The sequence below is a fragment of the Mirounga leonina genome, unplaced genomic scaffold (assembly GCF_011800145.1).
Source record: "Mirounga leonina isolate KUSES-001 unplaced genomic scaffold, KU_Mleo_1.0 Mir_166, whole genome shotgun sequence".
NCBI lineage: Eukaryota > Metazoa > Chordata > Mammalia > Carnivora > Phocidae > Mirounga > Mirounga leonina.
This window is the reverse complement of record NW_023270418.1, coordinates 17,602,041-17,617,152: the sequence shown is the minus strand read 5'-3', so window position 1 is coordinate 17,617,152 and position 15,112 is coordinate 17,602,041.

The window sequence follows — 15,112 nt, the reverse complement described above, 5'->3', positions numbered from 1 at the left end:
TGAAGTAAACCATGTCTCTGGATTTGGTGACTAAACGAAAAAGTAAATTTTCACTTTTTATTTATGTTCGATTGAATGAAGTTTTATGTCATTTTGAACCAGAGCAAACTGGTATCACCTGTCACGTGAGTTGCAGAAAGATAGGGCAGAAGAGAATTCTACCATCAACATCATGACAGGCTATTGTATTGGAGGCATTTGCTACTATTATAGCTTGAATTACTAAAATTTGGGAGGGCTTCCTTTTAGAATGAAGAAAAATACGAAGTGTTTATGGCACTTTGAGCCAAAGTGACTTAAGTATCACTTAATTCAGAGTAAAAGAAGTATTTTAATAACTATCCTTGCAAGAATGGCTCACAAATCAGAGATTGTTTTTTTTTCATTGTCTCAGCTCAAGTCCATGTGTGTTTATTGTGGCCGTGAATACCATTCATCAGGTATTGTGGAGAGAAACAGAGCAGCTGAAGATGAGTGATCTAGAAGCCTACTTCAGGAAGATGTTTCCAAGGGGATGAGGCCAGGAGCTAAAAACAGTAGTGCTGGACTAGTAACCTAAAGACTTGCAAACTCTGAGATTTGTGAGTCTGTGATACCTGCATCTGCAAATTAAATCTTAGAAACTGGAGTCCTCTTTCTGTTTTCTTGTTTGTATGTTTTTATATTGAGACATTTAATTTCTATTCATTCTTAGTATGTCTTTCTGCACTGCCAATAAATGATTTTTGTTTCTAAAGATAGTCACTGCTGTTCTCAAAGATCGACTTTTTACTTTTCCTGGTTTGTAAAAGGAATTCAGTGTCTTCACGTGTATCCAAAAGGAAAAACAGAAACAAAAAACCAAAAATGGTTCGATTTATTTTAATATGTCAGTTCCAACATTTGGGCAAATTACTAAAGCTTATTGTGACTCAGCTTTCTTGATGTAAATGAGGATCATAATACTTCTTTTCCGGGTTTTTAATGAGTTTTGTGTGAGACCATGCAAGTAAAGTGCTCGGCCCAGAGTCTGGCACATATTAACCACACAGTGATTGCTTTCATTTGAATGAAATGAATTTGATATATGACTCAGATGGCCTGTGATGAAGCCTCAAATCTTCTAAGCTATGCTGAGATCAGAGGGAAAAAAAAATACCTAGTATTTCTATACTGCAGATCCCAAAACATTTTGACACATATCTTTTTTTTTTTTTGCATAGAAATGAGTTTAGCATCATTATTTCCGACTTACATATGAGGGTACTGAGGCTCAGAGAAGTGAGTGCACGCAAACCAAAAATGGCAGGTTTGGAACCCAAATTCAGGGCTTCTGACCCTTACCCCACTATTCTTCCTGCTCTGACCTCACTTCTTTTAGTCACCATGACTCTTATGTGAAAAATCTCAGAAAAGATTCTCACATGTGTACTGATAAAGAGGAGTTTGGCTAGCCTGGAAGCCAGAAACCTATGCTTGATAAATTGTCAAAGGTCAGTATGAATATATATAAGCAGGGTCCAAGAAATGTAATGCACTTTTATCATGTCTTGAAAATGAGGAGCTTTGAAGAATTGAGGCAGTTTTAGCCTATTCATAGATCTGGACTGAAGAATATGTAGAGATTAAATATGATCATAATTACAATGATCATATTTTGCATTAGGATAATACTTTAATTTTTTATGGCCATTTTCTGTGCATTTTTTCATTTTTAAAATTTGTACAGTGCTATAGTATGCTTGGAGAAAGCTTCAAAAGTAAAAAATGTTAAAGTTGTAGCTTTTAGATTAAGCAATATGAACAATCTCATGTAGGATTTTCTTGTAAATGACCTGGATAAAACTATTTTACTGAGAAATTTCCAGACTTGCAGCAGGATATATTTTGGTGTGTGGAAGTGCCAAGTAACTAAGAATAAAGCATAGTGCTGTGTGTTGGGGCTGTGTGGATCTGGTATGTAGGAATGGGTATATTTTAGTGAGAACAAGAGCATATGGTAAATCAGAACATATCAAGAACAAATCCCGAACATATGGTAAAACATTTGAAAAAGGTAGTCCAAACACTATCACAATGATGAACTTTTTTCTCTAACTTCCAGGTCAAAGCAAAAGTCTAGAAGTCATTGGAAGCAGAACCAATAAAGTGCTTAAAAAAATGGAAAAATCAACTCAGTGTTTGGCATCACTGTTAAAGGTAGTAGAGGTGAATTTGTGTGGAAATTTTAATTTCATTTTGTGGAAACAGTAATGCATGAGACCTGGAGTATTTTTCTTTCTTTTTTTTTTTTTTTTTAAAGATTTTATTTATTTGACAGAGAGAGACACAGTGAGAGAGGGAACACAAGCAGGGAGAATGGGAGAGGGAGAAGCAGACTCCCTGCAGAGCAGGGAGCCCAATGCGGGACTCGATCCCAGGACCCTGGGATCATGACCTGAGCCGAAGGCAGACGCTTAACGACTGAGCCACTCAGGTGCCCCGAGACCTGGAGTATTTTTCTACTTGTGCATGCCAAGCTTTAAGAGAACTTTGATGGTATTATTACTCAGCAGCTCATTTGCTCATTCATGCCCTTACTCATTAATGACATAGTAAAGTGTTAGTAGCGTAAGGGGTAGACACTGAGTCAGACCAGATGGTCAGCGGTAGTCTCTCTTTACCAGTTGGCACCAAACACACTCTGACTTGATGACTGAGATCAGTACAGGCCGTTGCTACGGCGCTAGGGCTCGAGCTGGAGAAAGGGGAAAGTTCACAGCTCTGGAGGAGGTGGTGAATAAATGGAGTGTGAAGTGATTCTAATCCTTAAAGGTTATGTATATCATGTTAAAGAGTTTAGGACTTTTCTGAAGTGATTTAGGGAGCAATTGAGGCATTTGTGCTTGGAGAATGTTGTCATATAAGGCTTGTATTGGTGTAACCAAGTTGAGACTGGGTGAGTTGGTCCACTGGTCTAACTTAGCACTTGTGCATTTTGGAATGTCCTTATGAACCAATAGCTGAAGCTATGGGATATAATGGAGAGATTTCTTGGTGTTTCCAATACCATTTATTTGGGGGCTGTAAACAGCTATTAAAACTCATTATACAATAAATGCCTCTTTTCTTCTTTTTCTTAAATTTCCATTTATTATGTTGCACGTACCCAGATGCTCTCCTGAGCCTCCCAAAGGACTACTCAAGGAGACATCAGTAGCAAACTTCCATTTAATCCCTCAAATATTTAAAGTATCTGAAAGCTCTTTTCTTCACTTACTGAGAGCTATTGCTGTTCAGCATTGACAGCACAGATGTTTTCCTTCTCCATGTTGTCATAATTAGAAAACTCCAGCCCTGCTGTAAGGAAGTAGGAGTGATAAGGAATCCTTTAGTGGGTAAATTGCCTTATGAGGTATAAGTATGTCTGTATGATAGGGAATGATGCCAATAATAGAATGCTCTTCAAAAGGAAGGGTTTGACACTTGAAACTAATGTAACATTGTGTATAAATTGTATGCCAATTTTTTAAACACACACACACACACACACACAGGGTTTTAAAAAAAAAGAAAGGAAAAGAAAGTACAAAGTTGATCGTTAAATAGTAAACTTAGTGGTGTCTTATACCCTAGAAACAAAATTCCACTTAAATTTCTCTCCAAGTCCAAAAGACTTAGTGTAGATTCCTGCTTCTGCATATATTCAAAGCATCTCATGGGTCATTGCACAAACTGTTGCTCACTGTTCTTTTTTTTTTTTTTTTTTAAAGATTTTATTTATTTATTTGACAGAGAAAGACACAGCGAGAGAGGGAACACAAACGGGGAGTGGGAGAGGGAGAAGCAGACTCCCTGCCAAGCAGGGAGCCTGATGCGGGACTCGATCCAGGGACTCCAGGATCATGACCTGAGCCGAAGGCAGTCGCTTAACCAACTGAGCCACCCAGGCGCCCTGCTGCTCACTGTTCTAAGGCAATCTGACCCTATGCCCCTCTGAAGTTCTTTTTTTTTTTTTTTTTTGGAGATAAATAGTAGCTGCCAAAAATCTTTGAGACAAGTGAGGTTTAACTATGCCCCTGCTCCCATGCCCCTGGTTAAAATGCAAGACTTCAGAACAAATTTCCTCCCTCAAACAGATGCTTATGAAACAAATATTTATTAGCAAGCTGTTGGTAAAGTCCCTGTACTTTGTCTTTTTGGGAGCCCCAGTCCCACCTTACTTAAAAGTTTACTTGGGGTAGATACAACAAATTTCCATAAGCAAGGTTTGTGCCTTATGGTTGACATCTGGCATCAAGAAATCATCCATAGTTGGTCACTGGCACTGTTCAGGGATCAAACCTTGTGAACCTTTTCTGAGTACAGACTCAAGGCTTCACTGGATTCTTATCCTATGTTTGTAAAATCTGAGGGATGCCTCTAAAGTGTTTTTCAGCTCTTGTAAAATATCCTGAATACCTTTAATTTTACCAGGGATATCCCATCTCTAACATTGATCATACCATATAACAGAACACTGTCTTTATTGATAAAAACTCATTTTTGAGCTTTCATTATACTGCTTAGCAAAACAGTGGATTTTAATTCAGAAATGGATAATAAGTTGCCTGCTTTCTTTATAGCATGTTTGTTGGCCTGGATTATCCTTTAATCTAACTTGCACACATGTAACATTTCAGCAATAGTTAAGTTATATATTTTAAAATAAATTATAGACACTACAAAAAACTTCCCCAATTTTAAACAAAGAGAATGTGATTTATGGTGATAAGGCCAAGATAAAAAGGCTTATTAGTTAGTTGTAATATATCAAAGACTAAGAAGCTTGAATCCTAAATTGTAAGACTGTGCTAATTCATGATCTCGTCTGTTGCTTGTGTTATTGTTAAAAGTATCAGAACTCTGGAATCAATAAGACCATGGCATAACCTTGGGAAACTCACTAACCCCCAGACTCCATTTCCTCATATGTTAAAAGGGTCAAAATTCTCAGGTTGCAAGGTGGTTGTGAGAATTAAATATCAACAGGATGGCCTTTTACGTTTTGCTTGGCCCCACAGTGCCCAGTTAAAAGGTTTTCTTTTCCTTTTGCATTGACAAAACTGAAACAGCACCTGATAATTCAGAACACAAAAAGGTGTTGCTAAATACCTACAGAATAAGACGTGATGCCAGGAAACTTCACAGGTAAACACACATAAAAAAAAAATATATCTACTTAGAGATTCTGTTTAGTTGAGTAGAAGCCATAATCTTTTTAATTTGGGGGTATCACAAAATCAGAACAAACTAAATGTGAGCACTGTGTGTGGAGTTTCAATGAACTCCAATAGAAGAAGTAATATGTTGCATTTCAGTCTGAAGAGTTTGAATCACAGTGAATCAGTGTGGTTCTCCATTCTAAAGTGGCTTATACTTTTCTTGCTGATAATTTTATTAGTAATAATTGTATTTTATCATGTATTTCATTATCCTAGAATTAATTGTGTAACAAAAGAAAATTATTATTTGCCTTTAGTTCTTTCTTTTCCATTTCAACATTCTGTAAGGAAATGGGGCTTGAAGAACACTCACTGATTGTTAATAATTGACAAGCGAATGTTTGCACCTGTGTCTGAATTGATACATATAAAATGTGAATGATACTGCTGAAAATAACAGTCATTAGAATACCTGCATAATTCTTACGTCTAAAGATGTTCCTTCACCTCCATCGGAAAAACAACTCAAACATTAATCCTATCAAGAAATACCCTCTTAGAATAAAAGTATCCATTTCCTTGAAGAAATCTTTAAATATGAGAAATAGCTTCTGTTAGAGATATGTAGAGAGTCACTTAGGCCTACCCAGAGATTTTGATGATTTCTTCTCTGAAATTTAGGCTTATTTAAGGATAGCATATAACTCTTTACATTACAAAATTAAATAAAAACTTACATACTTTCTACCACCAGATCATTGTAAACTAAGAATTTTGCCTCAGTCTTGGGGTTCCTGGGTGGCTCAGTTAGTTAAGCATTTGACTTTGGCTCAGGTCATAATCTCAGGGTCCTGGGATTGAGCCCTGACACAGGGTTCCTGCTCAGCAGGAAACCTGCTTCTCCCTCTGCCTCTGCCCCTACTCCCCACCTCCACCCCCACTCCCCCCGCTCATGCTCTCTCTCTCTTTCTTTCTCTCAAATAAATAAAATCTTTTTTTTTTTTTTTTGAAGATTTTATTTATTTATTTGACAGAGAGAGACACAGCGAGAGAGGGAACACAAGCAGGGGGGGTGGGAGAGGGAGAAGCAGGCTTCCCGCAGAGCAGGGAGCCCGATGCGGGGCTCGATCCCAGGACCCTGGGATCATGACCTGAGCTGAAGGCAGTCGCTTAACCAACTGAGCCACCCAGGTGCCCTCAAATAAATAAAATCTTAAAAAAGAATTTTGCCTCAATCTTGAAACTATATGATGTGGGAGGTGCAGTGAAATACATAGAAGGTTAAAATGTATCAGGGGTTACAAGAGCATTTAGAGTTATCATTTGACATGCAGATTATTGCTTAGAATTTATTGGGCCTCAAATATATTCTACCTTGGTTCTTCACAGTCTGGCAAACCTCTAAACTAGATTATAAGGAATACTAATAACCAACAATTATCGAGCACTTACTAGGTGTCAAGCACTCTTCTGAGCAGTTTGCTCGGATTACCTCATTCAATCTCAATATTAGGTTTAACTAAGGAATATCATGAGTAATTGAAACTTTTTTACTCTCTTATTTTTAACTGACAATGAATTGGAAACTTGCAGCTTGAACTTTTTTACATTCTCCTTCATGGTCTTCGGTCTTAGAAGACACTGTCTATGGCTTTTAAAATAATTCTCTAATTCCAGTTTTTTAAAATATTCTTCAAATTCTATGTCTGCCTTCAGCTCTATTTCACATCTTATTGTCTTGATATATTTTTTTTTCTGATTTCTCCCTCTCAATGTCCTCTGCGTCTTATTCCTTCTTCTTCCCTTTGTACTTCTCTTTATTTTAACATCTTCATCTTTGTTCTCTTCTTCCTCTTTCTCTTTTCTATATCCTGAAATTATGTTCTCCCTAAATTATGTTTAATACTTGTTTATCTTGTGGGCGCCTGGGTGGCTCAGTTGGTTAAGTGACTGCCTTTGGCTCAGGTCATGATCCTGGAGTCCCGGGATCGAGTCCCGCGTTGGGCTCCCTGGAGTCTGCTTCTCCCTTTGACCCTCCTCCCTCTCATGCTCTGTCTCTCATTCTCTCTCTTGCAAATAAATAAAATCTTAAAAAAAAAAAAAACTTGTTTTTCTTGCTTCCCCCCAATTCTTTGCCAGCAGCATGTAAACAATCCATTGATTCTTCTACATCATATTTAGATAAATGTTTTCTTTTATATTCATGTTTCCTCTATGCAAAGAAATATCTCATCTAATTAAGGATGGGCAATAATGGCCCCAATTTCATGCTGCTTAGGAAGTGCTTGTTCTAAGGAAACAAGATGCATTTGTAGTGATAGACAGACATGTTCAACATTGACATTGGCTTTTATTTCTTTGCAGCAAAATGTTGGTAAATAAGAAAAAAGGGCACACAACTTGAGATATGGAATTCTCTTCTAACTTCAAGCAATTCCTGACTATGACACGTAAATACTATCACAGTAAGATTTTCCTTTGATTGTTCTGATTCTGTTGAAGTTGAGAATAAAAATTGGAGAGTAAAAAGTTTTATACATTGTTATTTTATTTTATCTCTATTTAGTTCTTTGACCTCGTGCTGCCATGCTTTGAGAAATCTCTTTGATTTACCTGATCAAAGTAGCTAGGAATACTACTTATTTTCAAGCCCCATATACTGGAGGGTTTGAACCTATTAATCTTTTTGAGCCTTTCCTGTCTCAGTGTAAAATGAGAAGATTGATACCTCATCTGTTTGAAGGCCATTGGCTGTCTCCTGATGTATGGCACGTACATCATCTACCTTACTCAATAGTAACCTGATAAAGAGATGTTTAAGGCCTACATAATTCAATAAAGTAGCTTGCTAGAATTTTACCCCCAATTATTTAATAATACCAATGATTTGTGATTTGTTTCAACTGAAATATTTATTATTAGATCAATATTGAGGTTAGTAGTAGTGTGTATGAATCAGAAACAGGGTTCAGCTAAGTCTCAGTGGCAAACTATTTTGTTACATATTTCAATTTTTACGAATGATTTTTTTAGCCTCTTGGTTCTTACATTGGTTTATATTGATCAAGTGCTCTTATATGCATTTCACTTAATTGGTACAGTCCCTAGAAAATAACACAAATGAAGTTTCAGGGAAACTTTATTATATAAGCCCCTTTCTCTGATTAAATTTGTATATGTCATAAGAGCAATTCTCACCTTACTAATAAAGCATGTCATCATTTTACTTAAGTACACAAAGTTAAAAGAAATATTTATGGCAACTTTTAATAAATTTTAAAAAAATTTATCATTTCTATAATTAATTATAAATTATTTTCTCTATCATGCCCTTTCTGTTCCTGTTTCATGATGCCACCCAGCTAATCTCACATCTTCATGCCTACTCATCTCTAAAAACTAACTAGCAATCAGAACTTGTTCTCAACTTACCAGTAATCATACAAAGTTTATACAGGTGATGTATAAATTATCTCTATTAACAGAGTTTTTTTTTCTTCCTTTTTTGATCTTCATGACTATAAATGATATTTTGCTTGATTTTCCCTGTACACTCTATTGTAGATCTGTCCTTTTTTTTTTTCTTCTCCTTCTAGACTACTACTGCCTTAGAGTTAGGCCACTTACCATACTCAAACTTTCCTGATCCTGCTTTATCTTCGTCTGGCTTGGTGTTTGTCTTAACCTTGTTCTCTGTATATTCCCTGACCATGGTTTGCCTGCCTCCCTCTAACTTTAAACATATAGGTTCAGTACTCTCTGGCCTACTCAGCTATGCCTTGAACATTTGTTTGGGCTCATTCTGCTTTTATCCTTAAGCATGGGATTTAATTAATATCTAAATAAATTGTTCAACAAGTAAACCATAATGATTGTACCTACTAATCATTTCCTTCAGATGTTAGGTCTTATCAACTTCTTCTTTAGATCTAAACCCAAGGCTATCCACTGCCTTGAAATTGGCAATAATAGTGAAATAATATTTCTACTATATATTTCTAGTTATATATTCTACTAATATAACTACTAACAATAAATACTTGAAATAATAGTAATTTAATTTGTGTCATACTGAAAAGCAGATGCATCATTATTAAAATTAACTTTTGACTTTGATTCTTTAACACATCAGATTACTTTCTATTTATTTTGTTATACTCATAAGTATAATTTTTTCCCATTGTTTTCTACCTCTTTACTGTTTATCTTTCAGTAAGAAAATATCAGTTCTATTGAAATTTGCCATGGTAGCTTATGACTTTGCAATGGACACAGATTCCATAAGGGACAGCTTCTCTCTTCAGGCTATGCAGCCCATTGGTAGAGCTGTAGGATGATGACCTTGTCAAAATCTAGAAGCAAATGTCTATCAATATCTGGGCCTTGTGATCTTTGGCTCAGGAATGGGAACTATCTGGGGCAGAGATGAGATTTGTTAAATGGGCCATTTTCATAGAACTTTTCTTGAGTTTATTGAATACATTTAAGTGCCTTAAATTCTCTTTAGATAGAACCAACAAATACAGCTGCACAAGAATCTCAAGATTTACCACGTAAAACAAGATTTCTTCCTTTGCTGACATCTACCAGTTGCTTCCTGTATAATGTGCTAAGTGCTTTACATGATTTCTCTCCTTTAATTTAACTCCAAAACTTTATGAGGCAATTGTCCTTATTGGCATTTACAAAGCAGAAATTTGATACTTAAAGAAGTTAAGTAACTGTCCTGTTCCTAAAAAGTCTCAGACCATAAATTATAAAGCCAAAATTTAAACTCACATGTTCCTGACATTAAGACTCCTCCTGTTAACTGAAACGTTACGACTGCCTCTCTTTACCTCCAGCCGTGAACATCCATCATCTCATACAGGTCAAGAAGCTCATTTGGAGAGTATGTTTTTAGAGTAGATTCCTTACTTTGTCACTCTAGTAGAGAAGTAGAGCCTGAAACCATTTAGAAGGTAAGGTGAATTTGTAGAGTTAGTAAAGAAATAATGGAGAATATAACAGCTACCCCAACTATCCTGGAGAATCTGAACAGTCTTGGGATAAACGTAGTGTTACTGGGCCCCCAAGACCAGGTTCTTAAGTCTCAAGGTCATAGGAATGAACACTGAACTTGAGAGAAAGAAAAGAGTGGAGTTTATCAGAGATAACCTGTATACAAGGGAGCAGCTAGGAAAGAGTGATGTTGCTCTCTGAGGGTTAATGGGTGGGGCTTATAAAGGCACTTTCCTAAAGGGTGAAGGGGGCTGGGAGTGGGGGGTGGGGTGTCCTTCAGTCCCATGGTCATTATCTTGTGATCCTTACTTCTTAGTGGACACAAGACAATCACAGCATGTCTTTCTCCATGGTTGACATTCTTTTAGGGCTCCTGGAAAATAGAAATAATTGTGCAAGCAGGCTTTTAAATTGTTGCTTCCATCTTTGCCCGGGCAACCATTATCCCCTAACGCTGTTATCTCTTGTTCTTGGAAGGAGGTGTTTGTCTCTAAGCTTATGGAAACTTTTAACCCTTGCCTCAGACCAGAGGCTTTATAGGAGTTAAGTCCCTCTTGCTTTTCCTATACTCTCTCAAAAGTATTATATGATTTTTGAAGATACTGCTTCCTATAACTTAAACAGCAAGCTAGATAATCCTGTTATTTTTGTCTCTTGCATGTATACATGCACAGATAGACTTTTACAACTTTGCCAAACATTGCATGGCAGCTAATCTTGTTTATAGAACATGGAATTAAAGCCATCAGTAAATGTTAGAAAGGTGCTAAACTTTATGAATAACAATTTTAGTAATCCTTCATCACTAAGTACATTATTAGCAAATAGCCAGAAATTCAAGACACAAAATTACAGTCTGTGGAATTGGTTGTTAGCAACAGTTAAGAGCCACTGGGGGGCTCAGTTTGCAGCCCATTTTGATGTCCTTCCACCTCTGTGGAACCTCAGGTCATATTTGAGATTCAATTCTTTAGACAACCCAAACTTCAGAGAATGATAAATACAATTTCAAACTATTGAACTATAATTTCCTGAAAGCTTGATTTCAAATGGTTCATTATTTTATTCTTTTGGTGCAATGATATTTATTATTTCTCACCACTCTGCCACCATCTGATCCTTATCTAATCGGATAAAATGTATCTTGTTGATTCACATCTCAGGATCACTGTGGCTGAAGAGACACAGAGTAATTTGGGCTAGGAAAAACTTCCAATAATCCACATAGTTTATATATATATATATATATATTAGAGGAAAACTTTCCACGCTAATTTAAAGGTATTCTTCAACCTCTCCACACTATTTTGAGTTATAGAGCCATTATTAGTTAAAATACTTCAAGCCAGAACTAAGTAGAATCAAACAGTATGCTCTGGCTCTCCTATTAACACTATGGCTTTCTGCTCCTTCCACTAGGGATCTGGTACCAAGTCCTGGGGCATTTTGCTTGGCCTCTTCTGCTTCACCCAATCTATAGAGTGAAAATCACATGCACCCATATTGCCACCCTTCCTTCTTTTTCATGAGTTCAATTAAACAATGAGAAGAATTGATTTGAGCTTGAATCCCAAGTATGTGACCTTGAACAATACTCAAATTCTTTGATCCTTGATTTTCTCACTTGTAAAATAAGAATAATACTCTCAGAGTAGTTGTCATAGTTTTTGTGCAATATGTTCCTTTCAAAACAACAGCCCCCAGAATTTTCTGTGAAAAGAGAGGGTCCAGATAGAACAAAGTTGGAAAATTCTAAATATTATGTCTTAATTTTTATGTATCAAAATTACATTATCATATTGATGATTCTGAGAAATACTAAAGTAAGAAAACCTGTTCATATTAACTCAACATTTCCCAGAAATTCTGATTACATAAGCTCTGTGTTTATGACTTATTAACCTGGTACAGACCTAGAAGAATATGGAATGCACTTTAGAAAAATGCTCTAAGGACTAAAAAATCTCTAGATCATTTTGCTAAATTCCAGGCTTCAGCTGCATATTTGATATCCTTACTTAGGTGTCGAGGACACAAGCTGTTCAGAACTGAAATCCTGATTTTCTCCCTAAACCTACATTTTATGCAATCATTGCAGTAGACCTCAAATCTATCCTTTGGCTCTGGTCAAAAACATTGAAGGTATTCTTGATTTCTTTGTGTCTCCTACCCTTTATGATGATCATTAGGAAATCTTACTGAAAATGCGCATGGAATCTGTCTGGTCACCTACTCCACCATTACCACCCTGGCCCAAGCCACTCTCTCACATAGATGAAACGATGTCCTTTGTATTGGTTTCCATGCTCCTCTCCTGCCCTTGTACAGGCTTTTGTTAACATGTAAGTCATATTGTGTCCCTCTTCTGCTCAAAATTGTCTAACACTTTTTTAACTTACCGAGAGTAAAAGCCCACATTGTGTCAATTCCTCAAAAGTTCTTCAGGATTTCCCCCATTGCCTTAATTCTCAGACCTCATTTCCTACCAGTATTTCCTTTGTTCCTTCTCTTCAAGCTACAGTGGTTTTTTGGTGATTTTCAAATACAGGAGGCATGTTTTTGCCTCAAGTTCTTTGCACATGATGTTCCCTTCCACTTGAATTCTCCTCCCCCAGATAGCTACATATATCTGACCCTTGTCTTTCTTACATATGGAAAAATTGCCTGCTGCGATGCATTTTGGAAAATGCATTTCAGAAGAGTAAATCTTAATCTGGATATCTTCCATGAGCTCATATACCTTTCCTGTTCATGGAAGAAATCCAGGCTAATATTTCAGTGAAAACTGTCATAACAATCCTATTTAACAATGCAGTTAAAATCAAGTCCCTTAACCACTGCAGTGTCTTTTCCTATTTTTTAATTTATTTTTCTATAAAGTATTTATCTATTATACTATAAATTTTACTTATTATTTTCAATCTCTCTCCACCAGAATGTAAGTAATAGGAGGCCCCAACATTTCATCTCATCAATAAATAATGTATGATTTAATAAATAATATTTTATATAGAAACTTATAAATCTATATTGTTATTAACTTTGATAATATTGATGCTATTATTTTTGTTACCCTCCCCAATGTCTTCTAATTGCTAATAAAATGTCTCAAAAGAAAACCTAAAATTTTAATCTGAGGAAGTATATACAATATTTTCTTAATTTTACAGAAGAGATATCTGAAATCTGTGTGTGTGTGTCCATTCCCTCTAATAAGGAATGTTGTGATTATATTAATTACACCCAGATAACTAAGAAAGAGAGAGAGAGGAAGATAGATGGGTCCATCTGAGCCCATCACTGAGAATGCCTTCAACATCCATACATTACATAAGTTTTATCTACCATGATCATTATTTCATTCTGAGCCCTCACCGATAGTCTTCAACTTCCATATTTCTACTAACAAACTAGTCAAGGCAATCTAGGCTTTTTTTTTTTTTTTTTGTAATTATGGTCTAAGGTCTTCTAGGCCCTACATATTAACCAATTTCAAAGCTATTTCCACATTTTTTTTTGGTATTGTTACAACAGCACCCCACTTAGCACCAATATATAACAATATCTAACTAATTTGTAGATTATCATATTCTTCAAATTAGCAATTCCACTTTGTTTATTTGCTAATATGAATGTCCATTAGCATTACTAAAAAACTGGAGAAAAAAGTCATTTCTCATCCAAAAGAGAACAACTCAATAATATCAGGAATATTCTTGCAATGATATACCATACATTGATTAGAATAAGTAAATTAAAACTGCATGTTTCAATATGGATAGATCCTAGAAATTAATTGCTTAAAAACACAAGGTAAGTTACAATTTTATATATATATATATATATATATATATATATATATATATATATATATGAATATATGCATGTGCAAAATACTACGCTGTTTAAAGATAATGCTAAAACATTCAAAACAATATAGATAAGAAAATTATAAAGATATTCAGGTAATGATAAGCACCTAATTCAAGACTGTGAATTTCTCTGGGAGGTATGAGGAAGAAGTAATGAAGAGAGAGCACATAGTAAGGCTTCAACTACCATGGGGAAGTTGTGCAGATGCATATTACATATATTGTTGTTTAAATTGTTAAATGTTAGCTAGTAAAGTGAAACATGATTAGATGGAAGGGGATTTCATAGGTTTACATCACTTTGAAGAAAAAATAAAGGCTCTAACTGGAGTGGAGCATATTAAAATATTAAAGACATCATCATTTTAAATTTCCCCCAGATTCAAGGAACATAATGCCAGAGAAAAGACTGGGTTACCATCAGGCTGCTCTTTACCAACTGCTCTGTAAATAGTTATAAAAATTCTTAAAATACTCTCTCATTCTATTGGCATTGATCGTTTCTTTCTGGCATTTTGTAAAACACTTATTTACACGTTGCACTTAAGCTCTAGGGGCTAATTTTGTGAACTTCAGAACAAAATTAAATATGTTGGAAGATTATGTAAGCTCAAATGTTATATTTAAATGATTGAGAGCCACTAAGGCAAAATGTCAGCAGTATTCACAATGCTTTGCAAGGAAACTAGTTCCATATAATAGAAAATATAGCCCCAGACCCATATCCCATTAAAATGTAAATAGACAAGCATCCCAATATGTTTCTTTCAAACTTTTTTTCATACAAATTGAGCTGTACTTTATGCATGAGGCTGTAGCTAAAATTGTCTTGTTGCACATCTGCATTGTGATTACTGGAGGTTTTAGCATTTGGTGCCAAAAGAGATGAAACTCATATCCAGAAATCCATCTGGAGAAAAGTGAGGGTAAGCTTTTATTCCTTAAATGCATTGTGGATCACTGGATCAGATTCAGAAAGTTGACATTGGTTTGAACCAACTTGGAAAACCTATTGAAAGAAAGAAAGAAAGAAGAAAGAAAGAAAGAAAGAAAGAAAGAAAGAAAGAAAGAAAGAAA